A 17469-nucleotide genomic window follows, 5' to 3' on the forward strand; every position below is an offset into this window, starting at 1 on the left:
GCACACTCGGTAGTGTTGCTAAACTAGCTGCATTATATCACCCTCTACTGGCAAGAATTAATGGCAGGCCAATTTTAATTTGACGAAAGATCCATTAAATTCTAAATGCAGTCTTATTTAATTTAAATTGTTAAAATTAAAGTAATGGTTTTTTGACACAACAGCGTGAATCACAAAGTCAGCAATCTCAGTTATACGTTGCAGCTTTTGCTCTCTATATTTGCCCACACTCCACCATTTCACTACATCCACATACTGATAATGCTGAGGAACACAGGAACAGGATTAAGCCATTTAGCCCCTCGAGCCTCTTCTGTCATTCAGTGAAAGCATGGTGGATTAGTGACCCAACTCCAAGCCCTTTGCCCCCCCCCCCCCCCCCCCTCCCCGCAACATTCCGCTTAATACCTTTGGTGAATGAAAAAATAATATCCATCTTAAAATTAGCAACTGACCTTGTATCAATTGCCATCCCCAGAAGAGTTCCAAAACTGCTATCACCCTCTGGGTGTAAGTGTTTCCTAATCTCGCTCCAGAAAGGTCTAGCTCTAAATTTCAGACAATGCTCCCTAGTCCTCGATTCCCCAACCAGAGGAAATTGTTTCACTCTATCCAACTCAGGTAGATGACTCACACTTAGTTGCTATTCACTTATTTATCCCCTCAATATCTTGAAAGTTTTGATGAAATCATCCTTTAAACTTCTAAATTCCAGTGAATACGACCCTGGCTTGTGTAATCTCTCCTCATAATTTAACCCATGGCGGGCAGCATGGTGGCGCAGTGGATAGCATTGCTGCCTCATGGCGCCGAGGTCCCAGGTTTGATCCCGGCTCACGGTCACTGGCCGTGTAAGTCTACACATTCTCCCATGCTTGCATGGATTTTGCCCTCAACAACCCAAAGATGTGCAGCGTAGGTGAATTAGCCATGCTAAATTGCCCCTTAATTGGAAAAAATTAATTGGGCACTCTAATTTTATCAAATAAAATAATTTAACCCATGGCGCCCAGGTATCATTCCGACTGATCAAGACTGCACAGAATCCAACGCCAATATAGCCTTCCTAAGGTCTGGCACTCAGAGTACTGCAAGTGTGGCCTAACCAGGGCTTTGTTTGGCTGCAGCTGTTATGGTTGACAATCATTCAGTAAATTGAGCTATGCAATATTTCAAATCTGTGCTAAATGTCTTGCCTTGTAAATTCTGTTCAAGATCAGTTGTGCTGTGGTGATTCCAATGACTTGCAAAGCTTTGTAGCCTGGAGCTTTGATAGGAGTTTTGATCTTTTCCATTGTTAAAGAGACAATCATGTCTCCACCGTGTGGTAAACCGCTGTGTTGCATTGTGTTGTGTTGTACATGCCTGGGCTTGTCCCGGCTGGCTCCGCCTGTGGCTCCTCCCCTCGGGCTCATGTATAAAAGTGACGAGTCTCCGCCTCCGCCCCAGAGGCAAGCTGTTTAGTATATTAAAGCCTCAGTTACTTTCATCACTCGTCGTGTGCTTATTGAAGGCATATCAATTTAATACACTAAACTTTACGATGTACTCATCACTCAAGCCTGATCGCCTGGAGCTGGACCCACAGGCAGCCAACGCCACAGAAACTTTTGAGCACTGGCTAAGCTGCTTCAAAGCGTACCTCGCATCCTTCACCAAAGACTTCACAGACCTCCAGAAGAAGCAGATCCTCCACGCACAGGTGAGCCCAAGAGGCTTTCTTCGTATCAGGGACGCCCCTCGTATGCAGAGGCAATAAGGCTGTTGAAGGGACAATATGTGAAGTCCGTTAACGAGGTGTATGGTAGGTACCTCCTTGCCACGAGACGGCAACATCCGGGGGAATCACTTGCAGAACTCCTGCGTGCTTTGCACATACCCTGCCGGAACTGTGATTGCCGGGCGATATCGGCTACCCAGCACGCAGAGCTGCTGATCAGGGACGCTTATGTCGCGGGCATGAAATCAAATTATATCTGCCAGCGATTATTAGAAGGGGGTACACTCGGCCTCCCAGAGACAGTGCAACTCTCCAACTTGCTGGAGGTGGCCTCCCAGAACATGGAGGCCTATATCTCCGACCGCGCGGCACCCTCGTGGGCGCAGCTATCATCCGACCCGGGTGCGATGCAAGCCTGTGCTGCGCAGCAGCGAGCCAACACCGGAGGCACGAGGTGCTACTTTTGCAGCCAGGGCAGCCACCCCAGACAACGCTGCCCTGCACGGAACGCAACATGCAACGGCTGTGGGAAGAAGGGCCACTTTGCAAAAGCCTGCCAGGCCCGATCTCCCCCTAAAACTTCTAGGCCCAGCAGCACTGCCTGCTGCCTGTCGGGGCCGCCCCCAGCTGCCGCGCCACCCTCCATGTGCGACCCGTGGGCGCCGCCATCTTCGCCGCTATCTTCAATTTCGGCAGCCACGTGCAACCCATGGGGGCCGCCATCTTTAATGCATCCTCCAACTGCCACGCGCAACCCACGGGGCTGCCATCTTGGACGCCTTCGCCACTGCCACCCACGACCCATGGGGGCCGCCATCTTGGACGCCGCCGATGCCTCCCACCACGCACGACTCATGGGGGCCACCATCTTGGGACCACTCCGCTGCCTCCCGGGAGCCTGGCTCACCCGACCATATGCTGGCTGCCCCTACCTCCGACAGGCCTACCGACCATCTTCCGAAACTCGCCTCCATCACGCTTGACCAGTCCCTGCCGCACCACCTCACGAAGTCTACTATGACCGTCCGGATCAACGGGCATGAGGAGGCCTGTCTTTTCGACTCCGGGAGCACAGACAGCTTCATTCACCCAGATACGGTAAGGTGCTACTCCCTCCCAATCTTACCCGCGACCCAGAAAATTTCCCTGGCTTCCGGATGTCATGCAGTAGAAATCCGGGGGTACTGTGTCGCGACCCTTACTGTACAAGGCGTAGAGTATGCTAACTTCAAACTCTATGTCCTTCCCCATCTCTGCGCCGCCCTATTACTGGGGCTCGACTCCCAATGCCACCCCCAGAGCCTTACTTTGAAGTTCGGTGAACCCCTGCCCCCCCCTCACCGTCTGTAGCCTCGCGATCCTCAAGGTCGACCCAGCCTCGCTCTTCGCAAACCTCACCCCAGACTGTCAGCCCGTCGCTACCGGGAGCAGACGATACAGTGCCCGGGACAGAGCCTTTATCAGGTCGGAGGTCCAGCGACTCCTGCGAGAGGGGATCATTGAGGCTAGTAACAGCCCCTGGAGAGCCCAGGTGGTGGTCATCAAGACTGTGGAGAAGCACCGGATGGTCATCGGTTACAGTCAGACCATCAACCGGTACACGCAGCTCAATGCGTACCACCTCCCCCGCATATCTGATACGGTCAATCAGATTGCGCAGTACCGAGTCTTCTCCACAGTTGACTTGAAGTCCGCGTACCACCAGCTCCCTATCCGCCCAGAGGACTGCCAATACACTGCCTTTGAGGCAGATGGCCACCTCTACCACTTCCTCAGGGTCCCCTTCGGCGTCACCAATGGGGTCTCGGTCTTCCAAAGAGAAATGGACCGAATGGTTGACCAGTGCGGGCTGCGGGCCACTTGCCCGTACTTAGACAATGTCACCATCTGTGGCCATGACCAGCAGGACCATGACGAAAACCTCCGGCACTTCCTCCACACGGCTAAACTCCTGAATCTCACCTATAATAAAGAAAAATGCATTTTCCGCACAACCCACCTAGCCATCCTCGGCTACGTCGTGGAACATGGAGTCCTAGGGCCCGACCCCGACTGCATGCGCCCCCTCATGGAACTCCCCCTCCCCCACTGCCCCAAGACCCTGAAGAGATGCCTGGGGTTCTTCTCCTACTATGCCCAGTGGGTCCCCAATTATGCGGACAAGGCCCACCCACTTATGAAATCCACTGTTTTTCCCCTGACGGCCGGGGCCCGACTGGCCTTCAATCGCATCAAGGCAGATATTGCCAAAGCCGAGATGCACGCGGTGGACGAGTCCATCCCATTCCAAGTGGACAGCGAAGCGTCAGACCTTTCTCTGGCCACTACCCTCAACCAGGCGGGCAGGCCCGTGGCTTTCTTCTCCCGTAGCCTCCATGCCTCTGAAATTCGACACTCCTCTGTTGAAAAGGAAGCCCAAGCCATTGTAGAAGCTGCGCGACATTGGAGGCATTACCTGGGCGGCAGGCGATTCACTCTCCTCAGTGACCAACGGTCGGTTGCCTTCATGTTCAATAACACACAGCAGGGAAAGATCAAGAATGACAAGATACTGAGGTGGAGGATTGAGCTCTCCACCTACAACCACGATATCTTGTATCGACTTGGGAAGCTCAATGAGCCCCCAGATGCCCTATCCCGCGGTACATGTGCCAGCGCACAAGTGGACCGACTCTGGGCCCTCCACAATGACCTCTGTCACACGAGGGTCACCCGTTTTTTTTTCACTTCATCAAGGCTCACAACCTGCCTTATTCCATCAAGGTGGTCAGGACCGTGAACAGGGACTGCCAGGTCTGCGCGGAGTGCAAACCGCACTTCTATCGGCCAGACTGACCACACCTGGTAGAGGCCTGTCACCCCTTTGAGCGCCTCAGCAACGACTTCAAAGGGCCCCACCCCTCCACTGACCGTAACGTGTACTTCCTCAACATTGTTGACGAATACTCGAGATTGCCCTTCGCCATCCCGTTCCCTGACATGACCTCTGCCACCATCATCAAGGCCCTGCACAGTCTTTTCACCCTGTTTGGGTTCCCCACCTACATCCATAGTGATCGGAGATCCTCCTTCATAACCGACGAGTTGCGTCAGTTCCTGCTCAGCAAGGGCATCGCCTCGAGCAGGACGACCAGCTATAACCCCTGAGGAAACGGACAGGTAGGAAGGGAGAACGCAACAGTCTGGAAGGCCGTCCTCGTGGCCCTATGGTCTAGGAGCCTCCCAGTCTCCAGCTGGCAGGAGGTCCTCTCCGATGCGCTCCACTCCATCCGGTCGCTCCTGTGTACAGCCACCAACTAGACTCCTCACGAGCGTATGTTTGCTTTCCCCAGGAAATCCACCTCCGGGATCTTGCTCCTGTCCTGGCTGGCAGTCTCAGGGCCCGTCCTCCTCAGGAAGCATGCGAGGAGCCATAAATCCGACCCCCTCGTCGAGAAAGTCCTGCTCCTCCATGCCAATCCACAATATGCCTACGTGGCACACCAGGACGGGCGACAGGACACAATCTCCCTTCGGGATTTGCCACCAGCAGGCTCCCCAGCGACCATCACCACCACCACCCTTGACCCTACACAGTCTTTGCCCAGCCCTGCCCACCTACCTCACGAACTAGCACCCGCAGGCCCATCGGCGACAATTACCCCCACCTCCGCCCATACACCGCACCCCCCTTCACCGACTCAACAACTGGGTGAAGAAGAGGACAACACGCTCCCGGACGCGCAGGACTTGACACCGGTGCCCACACCATAGCCGGGACTGAGGCAATCACGGCGGAAGGTCAAGGCCCCCGACAGACTTGACCTTTAAGACCACTTCAACCCCGCCAGACTCTTTTTTAAACAGGAGGTGAATGTGGTAAACCACTGTTGCATTGTGTTGTGTTGTACATGCCTGCGCTTGTCCCGGCTGGCTCTGCCTCTGGCTCCTCCCCTCAGGCTCATGTATAAAGGTAGCTAGTCTCCGCCTCCGTCCTAGTTCGGGACCAGCGGCCAGGAGGCTAGCTGTTTAGTGTATTCAAGCCTCAGTTACTTTCATCACTCGTCGTGTGCTTATTGAAGGCATATCACACAGCTTTTACATTTCACTCAAGGAGACAGAACAACAATGAATTTTACACTGACAGTGGAATGTGTGCTGGACTACAGAAACAGCAGATAAGCAGGATAACGCACAAACAATGGCTTACTTTTTTCTTTCTGGCAATGTTTTTTTCTTTATCAAACGAAAGCATTCACGATCAATGAGGTAATATTTGACTTGTAGGAGACTTTAGTTGGGAGTATTGCACACAGTACTGGGCATTGTATTGCAAAGAACAAAGAAAATTACAGCACAGGAACAGGCCCTTCGGCCCTCTAAACCTGTCTTCTATTTTCCAAGGATCTACTTCCCTCTGTTCCCCGCCCGTTCATCTGTCTAGATGCATCTTAAATGATGCTATCGTGCCCGCCTCTACCACCTCCGCTGGCAAAGCGTTCCAGGCACCCACCACCCTCTGCGTAAAAAAATTTCCACGCACATCTCCCTTAAACTTTCCCCCTCTCACCTTGAAATCGTGACACCTTGTAATTGACACCCACACTCTTGGAAAAAGCTTGTTGCTATCCACCCTGACCATACCTCTCATAATTATGTAGACCTCAATCAGGTCCCCCCTCAACCTCCGTCTTTCCAACGAAAACAATCCAAATCTACTCAACCTTTCTTCATAGCTAGCACCCTCCATGCCAGGCAACATCCTGGTGAACCCCCTCTGCGCCCTCTCTAAAGCATCCACATCCTTCTGGTAATGTGGCGAGCAGAACTACACGCAGTATTCCAAATGTGGACTAACCAAAGTCCTATACAACTGTAACATGACTTGCCGACTCTTGTGCTCAATACCCCGTCCGATGAAGGCAAGCATGCTGTATGCCTTCTTGATCACTCTATCAACCTGCGTTGCCACCTTCAGGGTACAATGGACCTGAACTCTCAGATCTCTCTGTACATCAATTATCTCCAGGACTCTTCCATTGATCGTACAGTCCGCTCTTGAATTAGATCTTCCAAAATGCATCATCACGCATTTGCCTGGATTAAACTCCATCTGCCCAACTCTCCAATCTCTCTATATTTTGCTGTATTCTCTGACAGTCCTCCTCGCTATCTGCAACTCCACCAATCATAGTATCATCTACAAACTTAATCAGACCACCTATACTTTCATCCAGATCATTTATGTATATCACAAACAACAGTGGTCTGAGCACGGATCCCTGTGGAACACCACTAATCACCTTTCTCCATTTTGAGACACTCCCTTCCACCACTACTCTCTGTCTCCTGTTGCCCAGCCAGTTCTTTATCCATTAAGCTAGTACACCCTGAACCCCATACGACTTCACTTTTTCGATCAACCTGCCATGGGAAACTTTATCAAACGCCTTACTGAAATCCATGTATATGATATCTACAGCCCTTCCCTCATCAATTAACTTTGTCACTTCCTCAAAGAATCCTGTAAGGTTTGTAAGACATGACATTCCCTGGACAAAACCATGCTGCCTATCACTGAAAAGTCTATTTTCTTCCAAATGGGGATAGATCCTATCCCTCAGTATCTTCTCCAACAGTTTGCCTACTACTGACATCAAGCTCACAGGTCTATAATTCCCTGGATTATCCCTGCTACCTTTCTTAAACAAGGGGACAACATTAGCAATTCTCCAGTCCTCCGGGTCCTCACCCGTGCTCAAGGATGCTGCAAAGATATCTGTTAAGGCCCCAGCTATTTCATCCCTCGCTTCCCTCAGTAACCTGGGATAGATCCCATCCGGACCTGGGGACTTGTCCACCTTAATGCCTTTTAGAATACCCAAAACTTCCCCCTTCCTTATGCCGACTTGACCTAGAGTATTTAAATATCCATCCCTAGCCTCAACATCCGTCATGTACCTCTCCTTGGTGAATACCGATGCAAAGTACTCATTAAGAATCTCACCCATTTCCTCGGACTCCACGCATAAATTTGCTCTTTTGTCTTTGAGTGGGCCAATCCTTTCTCTAGTTACCCTCTTGCTCCTTATATACAAATAAAAGGCTTTGGGATTTTCCTTAACCCTGTTAGCTAAAGATATTTCAATACCCCTTTTAGCCCTCTTTATTGCTCGTTTGAGATTTGTCCTACTTTCCCGATATTCCTCCAAAGCTTCATCAGTTTTAAGTCGCCTAGATCTGTATGCTTCCTTTTTCATCTTAGTTGGTCTCACAATTCCACCCGTCATCCATGGTTCCCAAATCTTGCCATTTCTATCCCTCATTTTCACAGGGACATGTCTGACCTGCACTCTAATCAACCTTTCCTTAAAAGTCTCCCACATTTCAAATGTGGATTTACCCTTAAACAGCTGTTCTCAATCCACATTCCCTAGCTCCTGCCGAATTTTGTCATACTTGGCCTTTCCCCAATTTAGCACTCTTCCTTGAGGACCACTCTCGTCTTTGTCCATGAGTAGTCTAAAACTTACGGAATTGTGATTGCTATTCCGAAAGTCCAACCACCTGGCCGGGATCATTCCCCAGAAACAGGTCCAGTATGGTCCTTTCCCGAGTTGGACTATTTACATACTGCTCTAAAAAACTCTCCTGGATGCTCCTTACAAATTCTGCTCCATCTATGCCTCCAACACTACATGAGACCCATTCAATGTTGGGGAAGTTAAAATCTCACATCACGACCACCCTATTTGCTCCTACATTTTTCTATAATCTGTCTACATATTTGTACCTTTACTTCACGCTCGCTTTTGGGAGGCCTGTAGTAAAGTCCCAACAATATTACTGTACCCTTCCTATTTCTTAGCTCTACCCATACAGCCTCAGTGCTCGCATCCTCCATCGTGCCCTCCTTAATCACAGCTGTGATATCATCTCTGACCAGTAATCCAACTCCTCCACCCCTTTTACTCCCTCGCTGTCCCTCCTGAAGCATCTATACCCTGGGATATTTAGTGGCCAGTCTTGCCCTTCCCCCAACCAAGTCTCAGTAATATCCAACAACATCATATTCCCAGGCATTAATCCAAGCCCTACGTTCATCTGCCTTACCTGCTAACACTTTTCGTATTGAAACAAATGCACCTCAGACCACCTGTCCCTTTGCGTTCATCATCTCTTCCCTGTCTACTCTTCCCCTTAGTCACATTGAGTTTATTATCTGGTACCTTACTGGCTTTAGTTGCTGCCTCTTTGCTGACCTCTAAATTCCTAATCTGGTTCCCATCCCCTGCCACGTTAGTTTAAAACCTCCCCAACAGTGTTAGCAAAACACCCCCTAGGACATTGGTTCCAGTCCTGGCCAGGTCCAATTTGTAATGGTCCCACCGCCCCCAGAACCGGTTCCAATGTCCCAAAAAATCTGAACCCCTCCCTCCTGCACCATCTCTCAAGCCACATATTCATTCTGACTATTCTTGAATTTCTACTCTGACTGTCTCGTGGCACTGGTAACAATCCTGAGATTACTACCTTTGAGGACCTACTTTTTAACTTGTCTCCCTAAATTCTGATTGTAGGACCGCATCCCGTTTTTTTACCTATATCGTTGGTGTCTATATGCACCACGACAACTGGCTGTTCACCCTCCCCCTTCAGTATGTCCTGCAGCCGATCTGAGACATCCCTGCCCCGTGCACCCGGGAGACAACATACCATTCGGGAGTCTCGTTGTCGACCACAGAAACGTCTGTCTACTCCCCTTACAATTGAATCCCCTAGGACTATAGCCCTGCCAGTCTTTTCCCCGCCCTTCTGTGCAGCAGAGCCAGCCATGGTGCCATGAGCCTGGCTACTACTACATTCCCGTGGTGAGTCATCTCCCCCAATAGTATCCAAAACGGTATACCTGTTTTCGAGGGAGATGACCGCAGGGGACACCTGCACTGCCTTCCTGCTCTTTCTCTGCCTTTTGGTCACCTATTCCCTGTCTCCCTCACCAATCCTAATCTGCGTTGTGACCAACTCACTGAACGTGCTATCCATGACCTCCTCAGCATCGCGGATGCTCCAAAGTGAGTCCATCCGCAGCTTCAGAGCCATCATGCTGTCTAACAGGAGCTGCAGCTGGACACACATCCCACACATGAAGGAGTCAGGGGCATCGGCCGCGTCCCTGAACTCCCACATTGAGCACGAGAAGCATAACACGGGTCTGAGATCTCCTGCCATTTATGCACTTTACCTTAACTGATTACACATATATCAAATATTGAATCAGTGAACGGAATAAAGATTTTACTTACCAATCACAATACTTACCAATACACGAAGAGTTAAATTTCTCCCAGCTGCTGCTAATTGGAGCACTTTCCTTACCAGCCAATCAGGTCACTGCTTTGCTGTGATGTCACTCTTCAAGGTAAATTTTTAAAGTTTTTAAAGAGGAAAACTTACCTTCCCGACAGACCCCTGGCCACTGTTCCCGGCAAAAATCTGAAGGCCGCTTCTCCGGCAACTGTGTCTCCGCTGCTCAACTCATGCTCTTTTATCCTGTGTCCCCGCCGCTCTCCTTGCGCTCTTTTATCCTGTGTCCCCGCCGCTCTCCTCGCGCTCTTTTATCCTGTGTCTCCGCCGCTCTCCTCGCGCTCTTCTATCCTGTGATCCCCCCGCTCTCCTCGCACTCTTTCAGTGTCCCCGCCGCTCTCCTCGCACTTTTATCCTGTGTCCCCGCAGCTCTCTTCGCACTCTTTTATCCTGTGTCCCCGCCGCTCTCCTCGCGCTCTTTCACTGAGTCTGCGCCGCTCTCCTCGCGCTCTTTTATCCTGTGATCCCGCCGCTCTCCTCGCGCTCTTTCACAGAGTCCCCGCCGCTCTCCTTGCACTCTTTCACCAGCAGTCACTCTGTCCTCACTCCGACCAGATTTAGCTGAAAACTCCCAACAGTAAGTTTTTTTAAAAATTTACTCCCTTTCTCAGCAAGCACTCACTCAGCAACCACTGCGCTCCGCACAATAACACCTCAGGGAAAAGAAAAACTACTTACCAGTCATCAGCCAATCACTTACCTGCAGGCTGTGACGTCACGGTTCAACTTCTTTCTACTTCTACCTGCCCTCGAGTCTCCCTCTTGATCTTTACTCGACTGGGATCCTTACAGTGATTGTCTTTTTTTTTTGATTAGAGGAGGAGGTACGGAGGGAAACACTGAAAAAGTGTTTCGGGTTTAACTGTCACTTGACAACAGCTCCTCCACAAACCACCTTCAAGATATGGTGACCGCAATGCACGGATGCAAATTTTCCCCACAACAGCCAATCAGCAGCACCTCTCTACTGCCCTCTGCTGGATGCTTGCCTTGACTTGAACACCTTGGATGGCTTGCTCAGGTACACTTTCTGGATGCAGTGACCGCAATGCACTGATGCTAATTTTCCCCGCAATAGCCAATCAGCAGCTCCGCTCTACTGCCCTCTGCAGGAAGTGTATAAAAGCTAGGGAACATATAGCATAGATTCCCTCGGGCATTACAAGGGGCAAGGGGTTTGGATCCATGAAGGGAAACTTAAAATGTTTTTTTTTCAAAAAATTTGAACTAAGGAGATGATCCCAGCTTTCAATATTCTGAGGGACTAATGCTGTGGAGATGCTGGCATTGGACTGGGGTGAGCACAGTATGAAGTCTTACAACACGAGGTTAAAGTCCAACAAGTTTGTTTCGAATCACTAGCTTTCGGAGCACTGCTCCTTCCTCAGGTGAGGGACTAAGATAAAGGTCAACGGTGCGCCAGCCATAGATCTTGAAGCAGAAAGATGTGAGCTCAAGTCCCATTCCTGAACTTCAGCAGAAAAGACTGACAGTCCAGGTCAGTACTGAGGGAATGCTGCACTGTTGGAGGTGTGTCTTTCAGATGAGACATGCCCTGTCTGCTCTCTTAAGTGGGCATTAAAGATTCTATGATGTTATTCCAAACAAAAGCAGGGGAGTACAGGGTAATCCCCAGGGTCAACCTCTTCTCCTTAATTAACATAACAAAAGTTGGACATTATCACAATGTTGTTTGTGGGACTTTGCTGTGTGCATTTCCAAGAGTATAACAGTGACTACACTTCAAAAGTACTTTGTGACTTCCCAAGGTGATGATAGGCTCTATAAAACTGCAAGCCTTTCTGTAAATAGTGATGAGCCACTGCCAGTGGTCAGTTAAATGGCAATAAGAGTAGAAATTGAAGATTGGCAGTTAGATTCTGAAATTCTTTATCACAAACATAAGTTCTGTTCCAAGGAAATTAAATAGTTGTAGAAAAGAAAGAAATATTAAAGGATATGGGGAGGAAACCGGATACGAAGCAGCTTGGTTGTGGAAGCAAATACAGAAAGAGAATTACATTGTCAGTATCTCAATTATGTGCTGTATGTTTCCATCATCCCATGATCCATTGGATGAGACATTAAACCCAAGTGCCATCTACTTTCACAAGTACATTCTATAGTCACCAAACAAAAGCAGGGGAGTCATGACATTCTGGTCAGCATTTATCATTCAACACATCATGAAGAGTGTTATCTGGTTATTGAACAATTACCGATTTGTGCTTCAGGATTACTTTTGTTACAACAGTGACTATGGGCGAGATCTACCGGCTATGAATGGGAGCACGAATCGGCCGGTAGAAGCCTCTTATGGGCTTCCCGGCAGCCACCACACCTCATAGGAATTACCCAGGTCCCACGGGGCACCGGGATCAAGAACCGGCCTACAATGGGCAGGACAAAGCCACACTCACGTAAGTAGGCCTTAAACCTACCCAAGGTCTACTTACCCACAATTTAGCAGTGTCCCGGCATCTTAACGCCTCCCCAGGGAGTCCCCAGCCAGGCGCCGTATGGTAGTGGTTCACACAAACGTGGACCAGGCGTTACGGCACCTGGGGGGTCTCCCAGGCCATAGGAGGCCCCTAGGTGGCCAGGGACAATGCAGGGCGGCCCCTTTTTCCTTCCCTTGGAAAGTGGGCACCTTGGCACTGCCAAGGTAGCAAGAGCATTACCAAGATGCCAGTGTAAGGGTGCCCAGATGCCAGGGTGGCACTGCCAAGGGTCAGGGCCCGAGGGTGGCAATGCCCATGAAAGGAGGGTGGGGGGTATGAAAAGGTGTGTGGGGGGGGGGGGGGGGGAAGAGCAGAGTGCAGGGCAGGCAAGGAGGGGCCTCTGGCAGGTTGTGGGGAGTGACGAATGGGGGTTCTGGAAGAGAGAGGGCCCCAGGGACCCCATAATGGGGTGTCCTCACTTGGTTGTGGGGGGGATGATGCCTATGTGTACAGGACGCGCAGGGGATCCACAAGCTTACTTAGAGATCGGGTCATCCTTTCAAAATCCGGCTTGATCTCGGAGTTCAGCTCCCCAGAGATGAAAATAATTCTAAGTGTGGGCTAAACCAGTGAGAAACTCCCCAGGGCCTACAAAAGTGACCAAGTGTCGTTAGATCGCGGTGGAGAACTTGCTGACAGAGCTGCCGGAAATTTCCAACAAAACCGGCCACAAATAACACCTTGAAATGTTTCTGTTAGACTGCACCTTATTTTTTGAAATAGTATTTAATTAACCATGAAGTATTTTAGGCTGCCTTCAGGAAGCAAAAGGCAGTTACTTCAATAAGTGCTGCTTCTCTCCTAGACTTTTATCCTTTTCATAAAGCATTTAAGGAGAATTCAGGAAAGTAGAACATATTACTGCATTTTTGTGATCGTAGATATGAGGGCCGGGATTCTCCGAACCCCGCCGGGTCGGAGAATCCCGCCCCGACGCCGGTTGCCCTATACACCGGCGCCGTTTATCGGGCGGCGATGGGGTTCCCGCCACGCCGGTCGGGGGCCGTTGATAGCGGCCCCCCCGGCGATTCTCCAGGCCCCGATGGGCCGTCCAATTGTGTCCAGTCCCACCGGCGTGAATTATTCACCTCACACGGTGGGACCTGGCAGGTACGTCTGCGGGGACGGTCCTGGGGGAGCGCGGGGGATCCGAGGGCATTGTGGCCTGGCCCGCGATTGGGGCCTACCGATCCTGCGGGCAGGCTGTTTCCGTGGGGGCCTTCTTTCCTCCGCGCCGGGCTCCTGTTGGGCTCCGCCATATTGACCGGGGGGCCGGCGCGGAGAAGAGAACCCTTGCGCTTGCATGGAAATACGCCGGCCGGTCTGCGCATGCGTGGAAATATGTCGGCCGGTCCACGCATGAGCGAGATCACACTGACTGTTCTGCTCATGCGCAAACTCATGCCGACCCTTCAGCTGCCGGCTGGAGCGGCGCCAACCACTCCGGCGTCAAAATAACCCCCGAAAGTTTGGAGAATTCCTCACTTTCGGGGTCTGCTGACGCCTGAGTGGTTGGTGCCAATTTTCCCGCCGGCGTGGGGACTTAGTCCCCAGAAGGGAGAATCCCACCCTAGGAGTCCAAATATTAGTTCTGAAAGTATTCCAAGGGTCAAGGGAAACATTAGGTCAGTTTGTAAATTGGGTGTCTCATTTGCCTTCATAACAACAATTAATGCACTTCAAAAAGTACTCCGTTTTTATGAAGTGCTTTGCGATACACAAGGTCTATAAATATAAATTTGTTCTTTTTTTGTCTTTCTTCCGTATTTTGAAAGCGTATTCCCTGGGGCCAAAACAGATGAGCAAGACTATTTATGTTCCTCTTAAGTAGCAACTGAAGATCAAATGCAGAGAGGGGCTAGCAACTCGGCGCCATGGTCAGCTCTGTTGAATAAAATCAAAAAAACAACCATACTAGGACTCATCTGGACTTTAAAATCAATATAAGTGAGTGCCACATAAGTATGCTCCAATTGACAAGATGCAATTTCCCCACCTGGAGAAGATCAAATACTATCAGAGGTTCAGACGAGGGCTTCCACAAAGCGTGGGGGCTATTCATCAGCCTATTCCATTAGCGGATAGAAAGGGGGGGGGGAAAGAGGGAGAGTCAATGGGAGCAGATCGGAACAAAGGAGGGGGGGCAGCAAGGAAGGTACGCCGGGAAGTATCAGAAGGGGACACGGGAAATGAGCCAGAGGCCCCCCCGAAAGAAAAGAGAGAACAATATCCACGACAGATGAAAGGGCCAAGATGGAGTGCAAATTACAAAAAGGAAAGGGGGGGGGGGGAGTAAGGGCCAATGAAGGAGAAACGTGTAAATTGTACATAATAACCATCTTACTCACTTACTGCATAGTGTACAGATGTAAAATTAAATAAAAAACATTTTAAAAAAAAACTTTACATTCAAATGTGACCTTTATATAACGTATGTTAATGCGCAAATGACAACTGCCATGAAAAATTGGACTATCAAGTTTTCTTTTAAACTTTCCCAATCAGGAAAACAGAGCCAATGCTCAGAAATAAATGAACTTCAAAACTGATCAACTACCACAAGGCACCAATATACTGGATGAAATGATTCAAACTTACACCTCAATGAATGTAAACAAGGTCTGCACTAAATTCAGACATAGGAGATGGAAATGTAAAGAAAATAAAAAAGTCAATATTTTTCTAAAGCTGAAAGCTTCACATTTATCCAACAATTCAAGCACAAGAATTAAAATTTTCACCCTACTATTTTTAATCAGCCACCGAAAAGCAGAGGCTACAAATGCTTTTGGAAGCGAGACCAGTCCTCCATTAGCTGCTAATGATATCGTCAGATCAAAGAACAAATGAAATCCAACAAATTAATTCAGATATCATTCAAAAAAGCTCCCCATAAAACAAAGTTGGCTTCAGCAGATAATTGGAAAGTAATTCAATTTATTCAGTGATGAAGACACCAGCTCATTAGAGCCTAAAAGGTTGAGGAAGAACATAGGATTAGATTTTTTTTTAAAGTTCCTCAATAATACTTTTGAAGTAGTAATCACAACATACTCTTTAATCTACTTACTATAAGACAGTAAAGTTATGAAATTGCAATTGTCCATATTTTCTGTTGCTAATTTAAAAATTTCAGTTGCTTGCAGCATTTTTAAACTGTGAATAATATTATCTCATAATATTCACGTAGACAACACCTTAACTTAAGCCTGCTGTGTGTAATCCCTTTGCCCAGATACAGCTTTCATTCCGTGCATCTTTAAAAAGAGGGCTCACTTCCCTACCACACGTTAAATTCAAAAGTATTAATTGCTATGCAATCCAGTTATAAAATCAGCGCTATATTGTGTTAAAAATTGAGAATTCTATCTTTTATTAAAAGGTATCAACCACAGCGACTCTAGTGGCTGACGATAAACTCAAAGTGTGAACCATTATGCTGAAGTATCCCATTTTAAAATTACAGAGTACGCAAGAAGTTGCAAATTAATTGAATCTATTTCCAACCATAGTGAAACAATTGCACTTGGGTGTATATTATAGAAGCCGATCATTTTGGCTTGAACCAGAGCTACACTCAAATGAAAGTGCACTTAATTTGCTGAATTAGTCTGCACCATATTTGCGGTCCAATCTTCTTACTGACCCATGTAAACGTAATAAGCTCCCAACTCAAATTAATAAATGTAGAATCTGATCACAGTTTACTTCTGAAAACCAGGAAAGTCCCTTTAATGCTCCTATTATTTCCCATATTCAAATTCAATGTAGAATATCAGGTGTTTGTCCTAAAGTTTCAACTCAGATTAGCAGTTGCTTCACAGCACCAGGTCCCAGGTTTGATTCCCGCTTGGGCACTGTGTGGAGTCTGCACGTTCTCCCAGTGTCTGCGTGGGTTTCCTCCGGGTGCTCCAGTTTCCTCCCACAAGTCCTGAAAGACGTGACTGTCTGGTGAATTAGACATTCTGAATTCTCTCTTAGTGTACCCGAACAGGCGCTGGAATGTGGCGACTAGGGGATTTTCACAGTAACTTTATTGCAGTGTTAATGTCAGCCTACTTGTGACAATAATAAAGATTATTGTTATTATTAATTAGATACTCACTGTCCTTCAGTCACTGATCACACCCCTGGGAAAATGGTCCAGGGCCAGAATGGTGCCCAAAAACAGGACACCAGCCAACTGAGAATTTTTATACCAGCCCACCTCCTATGCCCTCATACGAGGCGAAAATCCTCATTCAAGATTCCAACTTGTATACGGCACAATTAAATGACTCTGCTCTTCACTCCCAACATCAGAATGTTGCCCTTACCGAATGAATATGACATTTTGCCATTTTCTACAACAATCATTCTGTGATTGAGAATGAAATTGCTATTTAATTATGGTTGGTTAAGTGCTGTGCCAATTCATAATAAATTAAAACTTCCCAAACTGCTGCGATGCAAGAGCTGGACAACCAGTAGATGAGGGAGATTATCATGTGAACAATTTGGATTATAATTAAACTCGGGTCCTAGAAAAAGCCTAATGCATTATCGAGTTCTCCTAGTATCAAGCAGAATACAGAAAGGGTAGCGACTAATTATTGAAAAGATTTAAATGGCTAGAGGGAGAAGCTGGTCAAGTGGGACTAGATGGGACTTGCTGTTGCAGAGAGCTGGTATGGACACAACAGGCCAGCATGGGACACAACAGGCTGGATCGCCTCCATGCTGTGCTGTAACCATTCGAGAATTTTTGTTGGCAATCCTTGAAATTCTAATTGAAATTTAAGACGTTGGATAAAACAGACGCTCTGACATGACATTTGTGCTGTTTCAGAAGTTATATTTGGGAAGGACCCATGTTACCCTAGGATAGTTAAAACGAGCACCAATTAAATTTCATTTGACATA

The 17469-nt window shown here is 48.4% G+C and overlaps 1 protein-coding gene and 1 long non-coding RNA gene across 3 annotated transcripts in view; one reads left to right on the forward strand and one right to left on the reverse strand.

Moving 5' to 3' along the window:
- Window positions 1-17469, reverse strand: part of LOC140410355 (lysosomal cobalamin transport escort protein LMBD1-like) — a 250632-nt gene that overhangs the window by 92628 nt on the left and 140535 nt on the right. The window lies entirely within an intron of this gene.
- The window catches only part of LOC140410356 (uncharacterized), a 112839-nt gene that overhangs the window by 64019 nt on the left and 31351 nt on the right, over window positions 1-17469 (forward strand). The gene's annotated exons all lie outside the window — the stretch shown is intronic.

The sequence above is a fragment of the Scyliorhinus torazame genome, chromosome 4 (genome assembly GCF_047496885.1).
Source record: "Scyliorhinus torazame isolate Kashiwa2021f chromosome 4, sScyTor2.1, whole genome shotgun sequence".
NCBI lineage: Eukaryota > Metazoa > Chordata > Chondrichthyes > Carcharhiniformes > Scyliorhinidae > Scyliorhinus > Scyliorhinus torazame.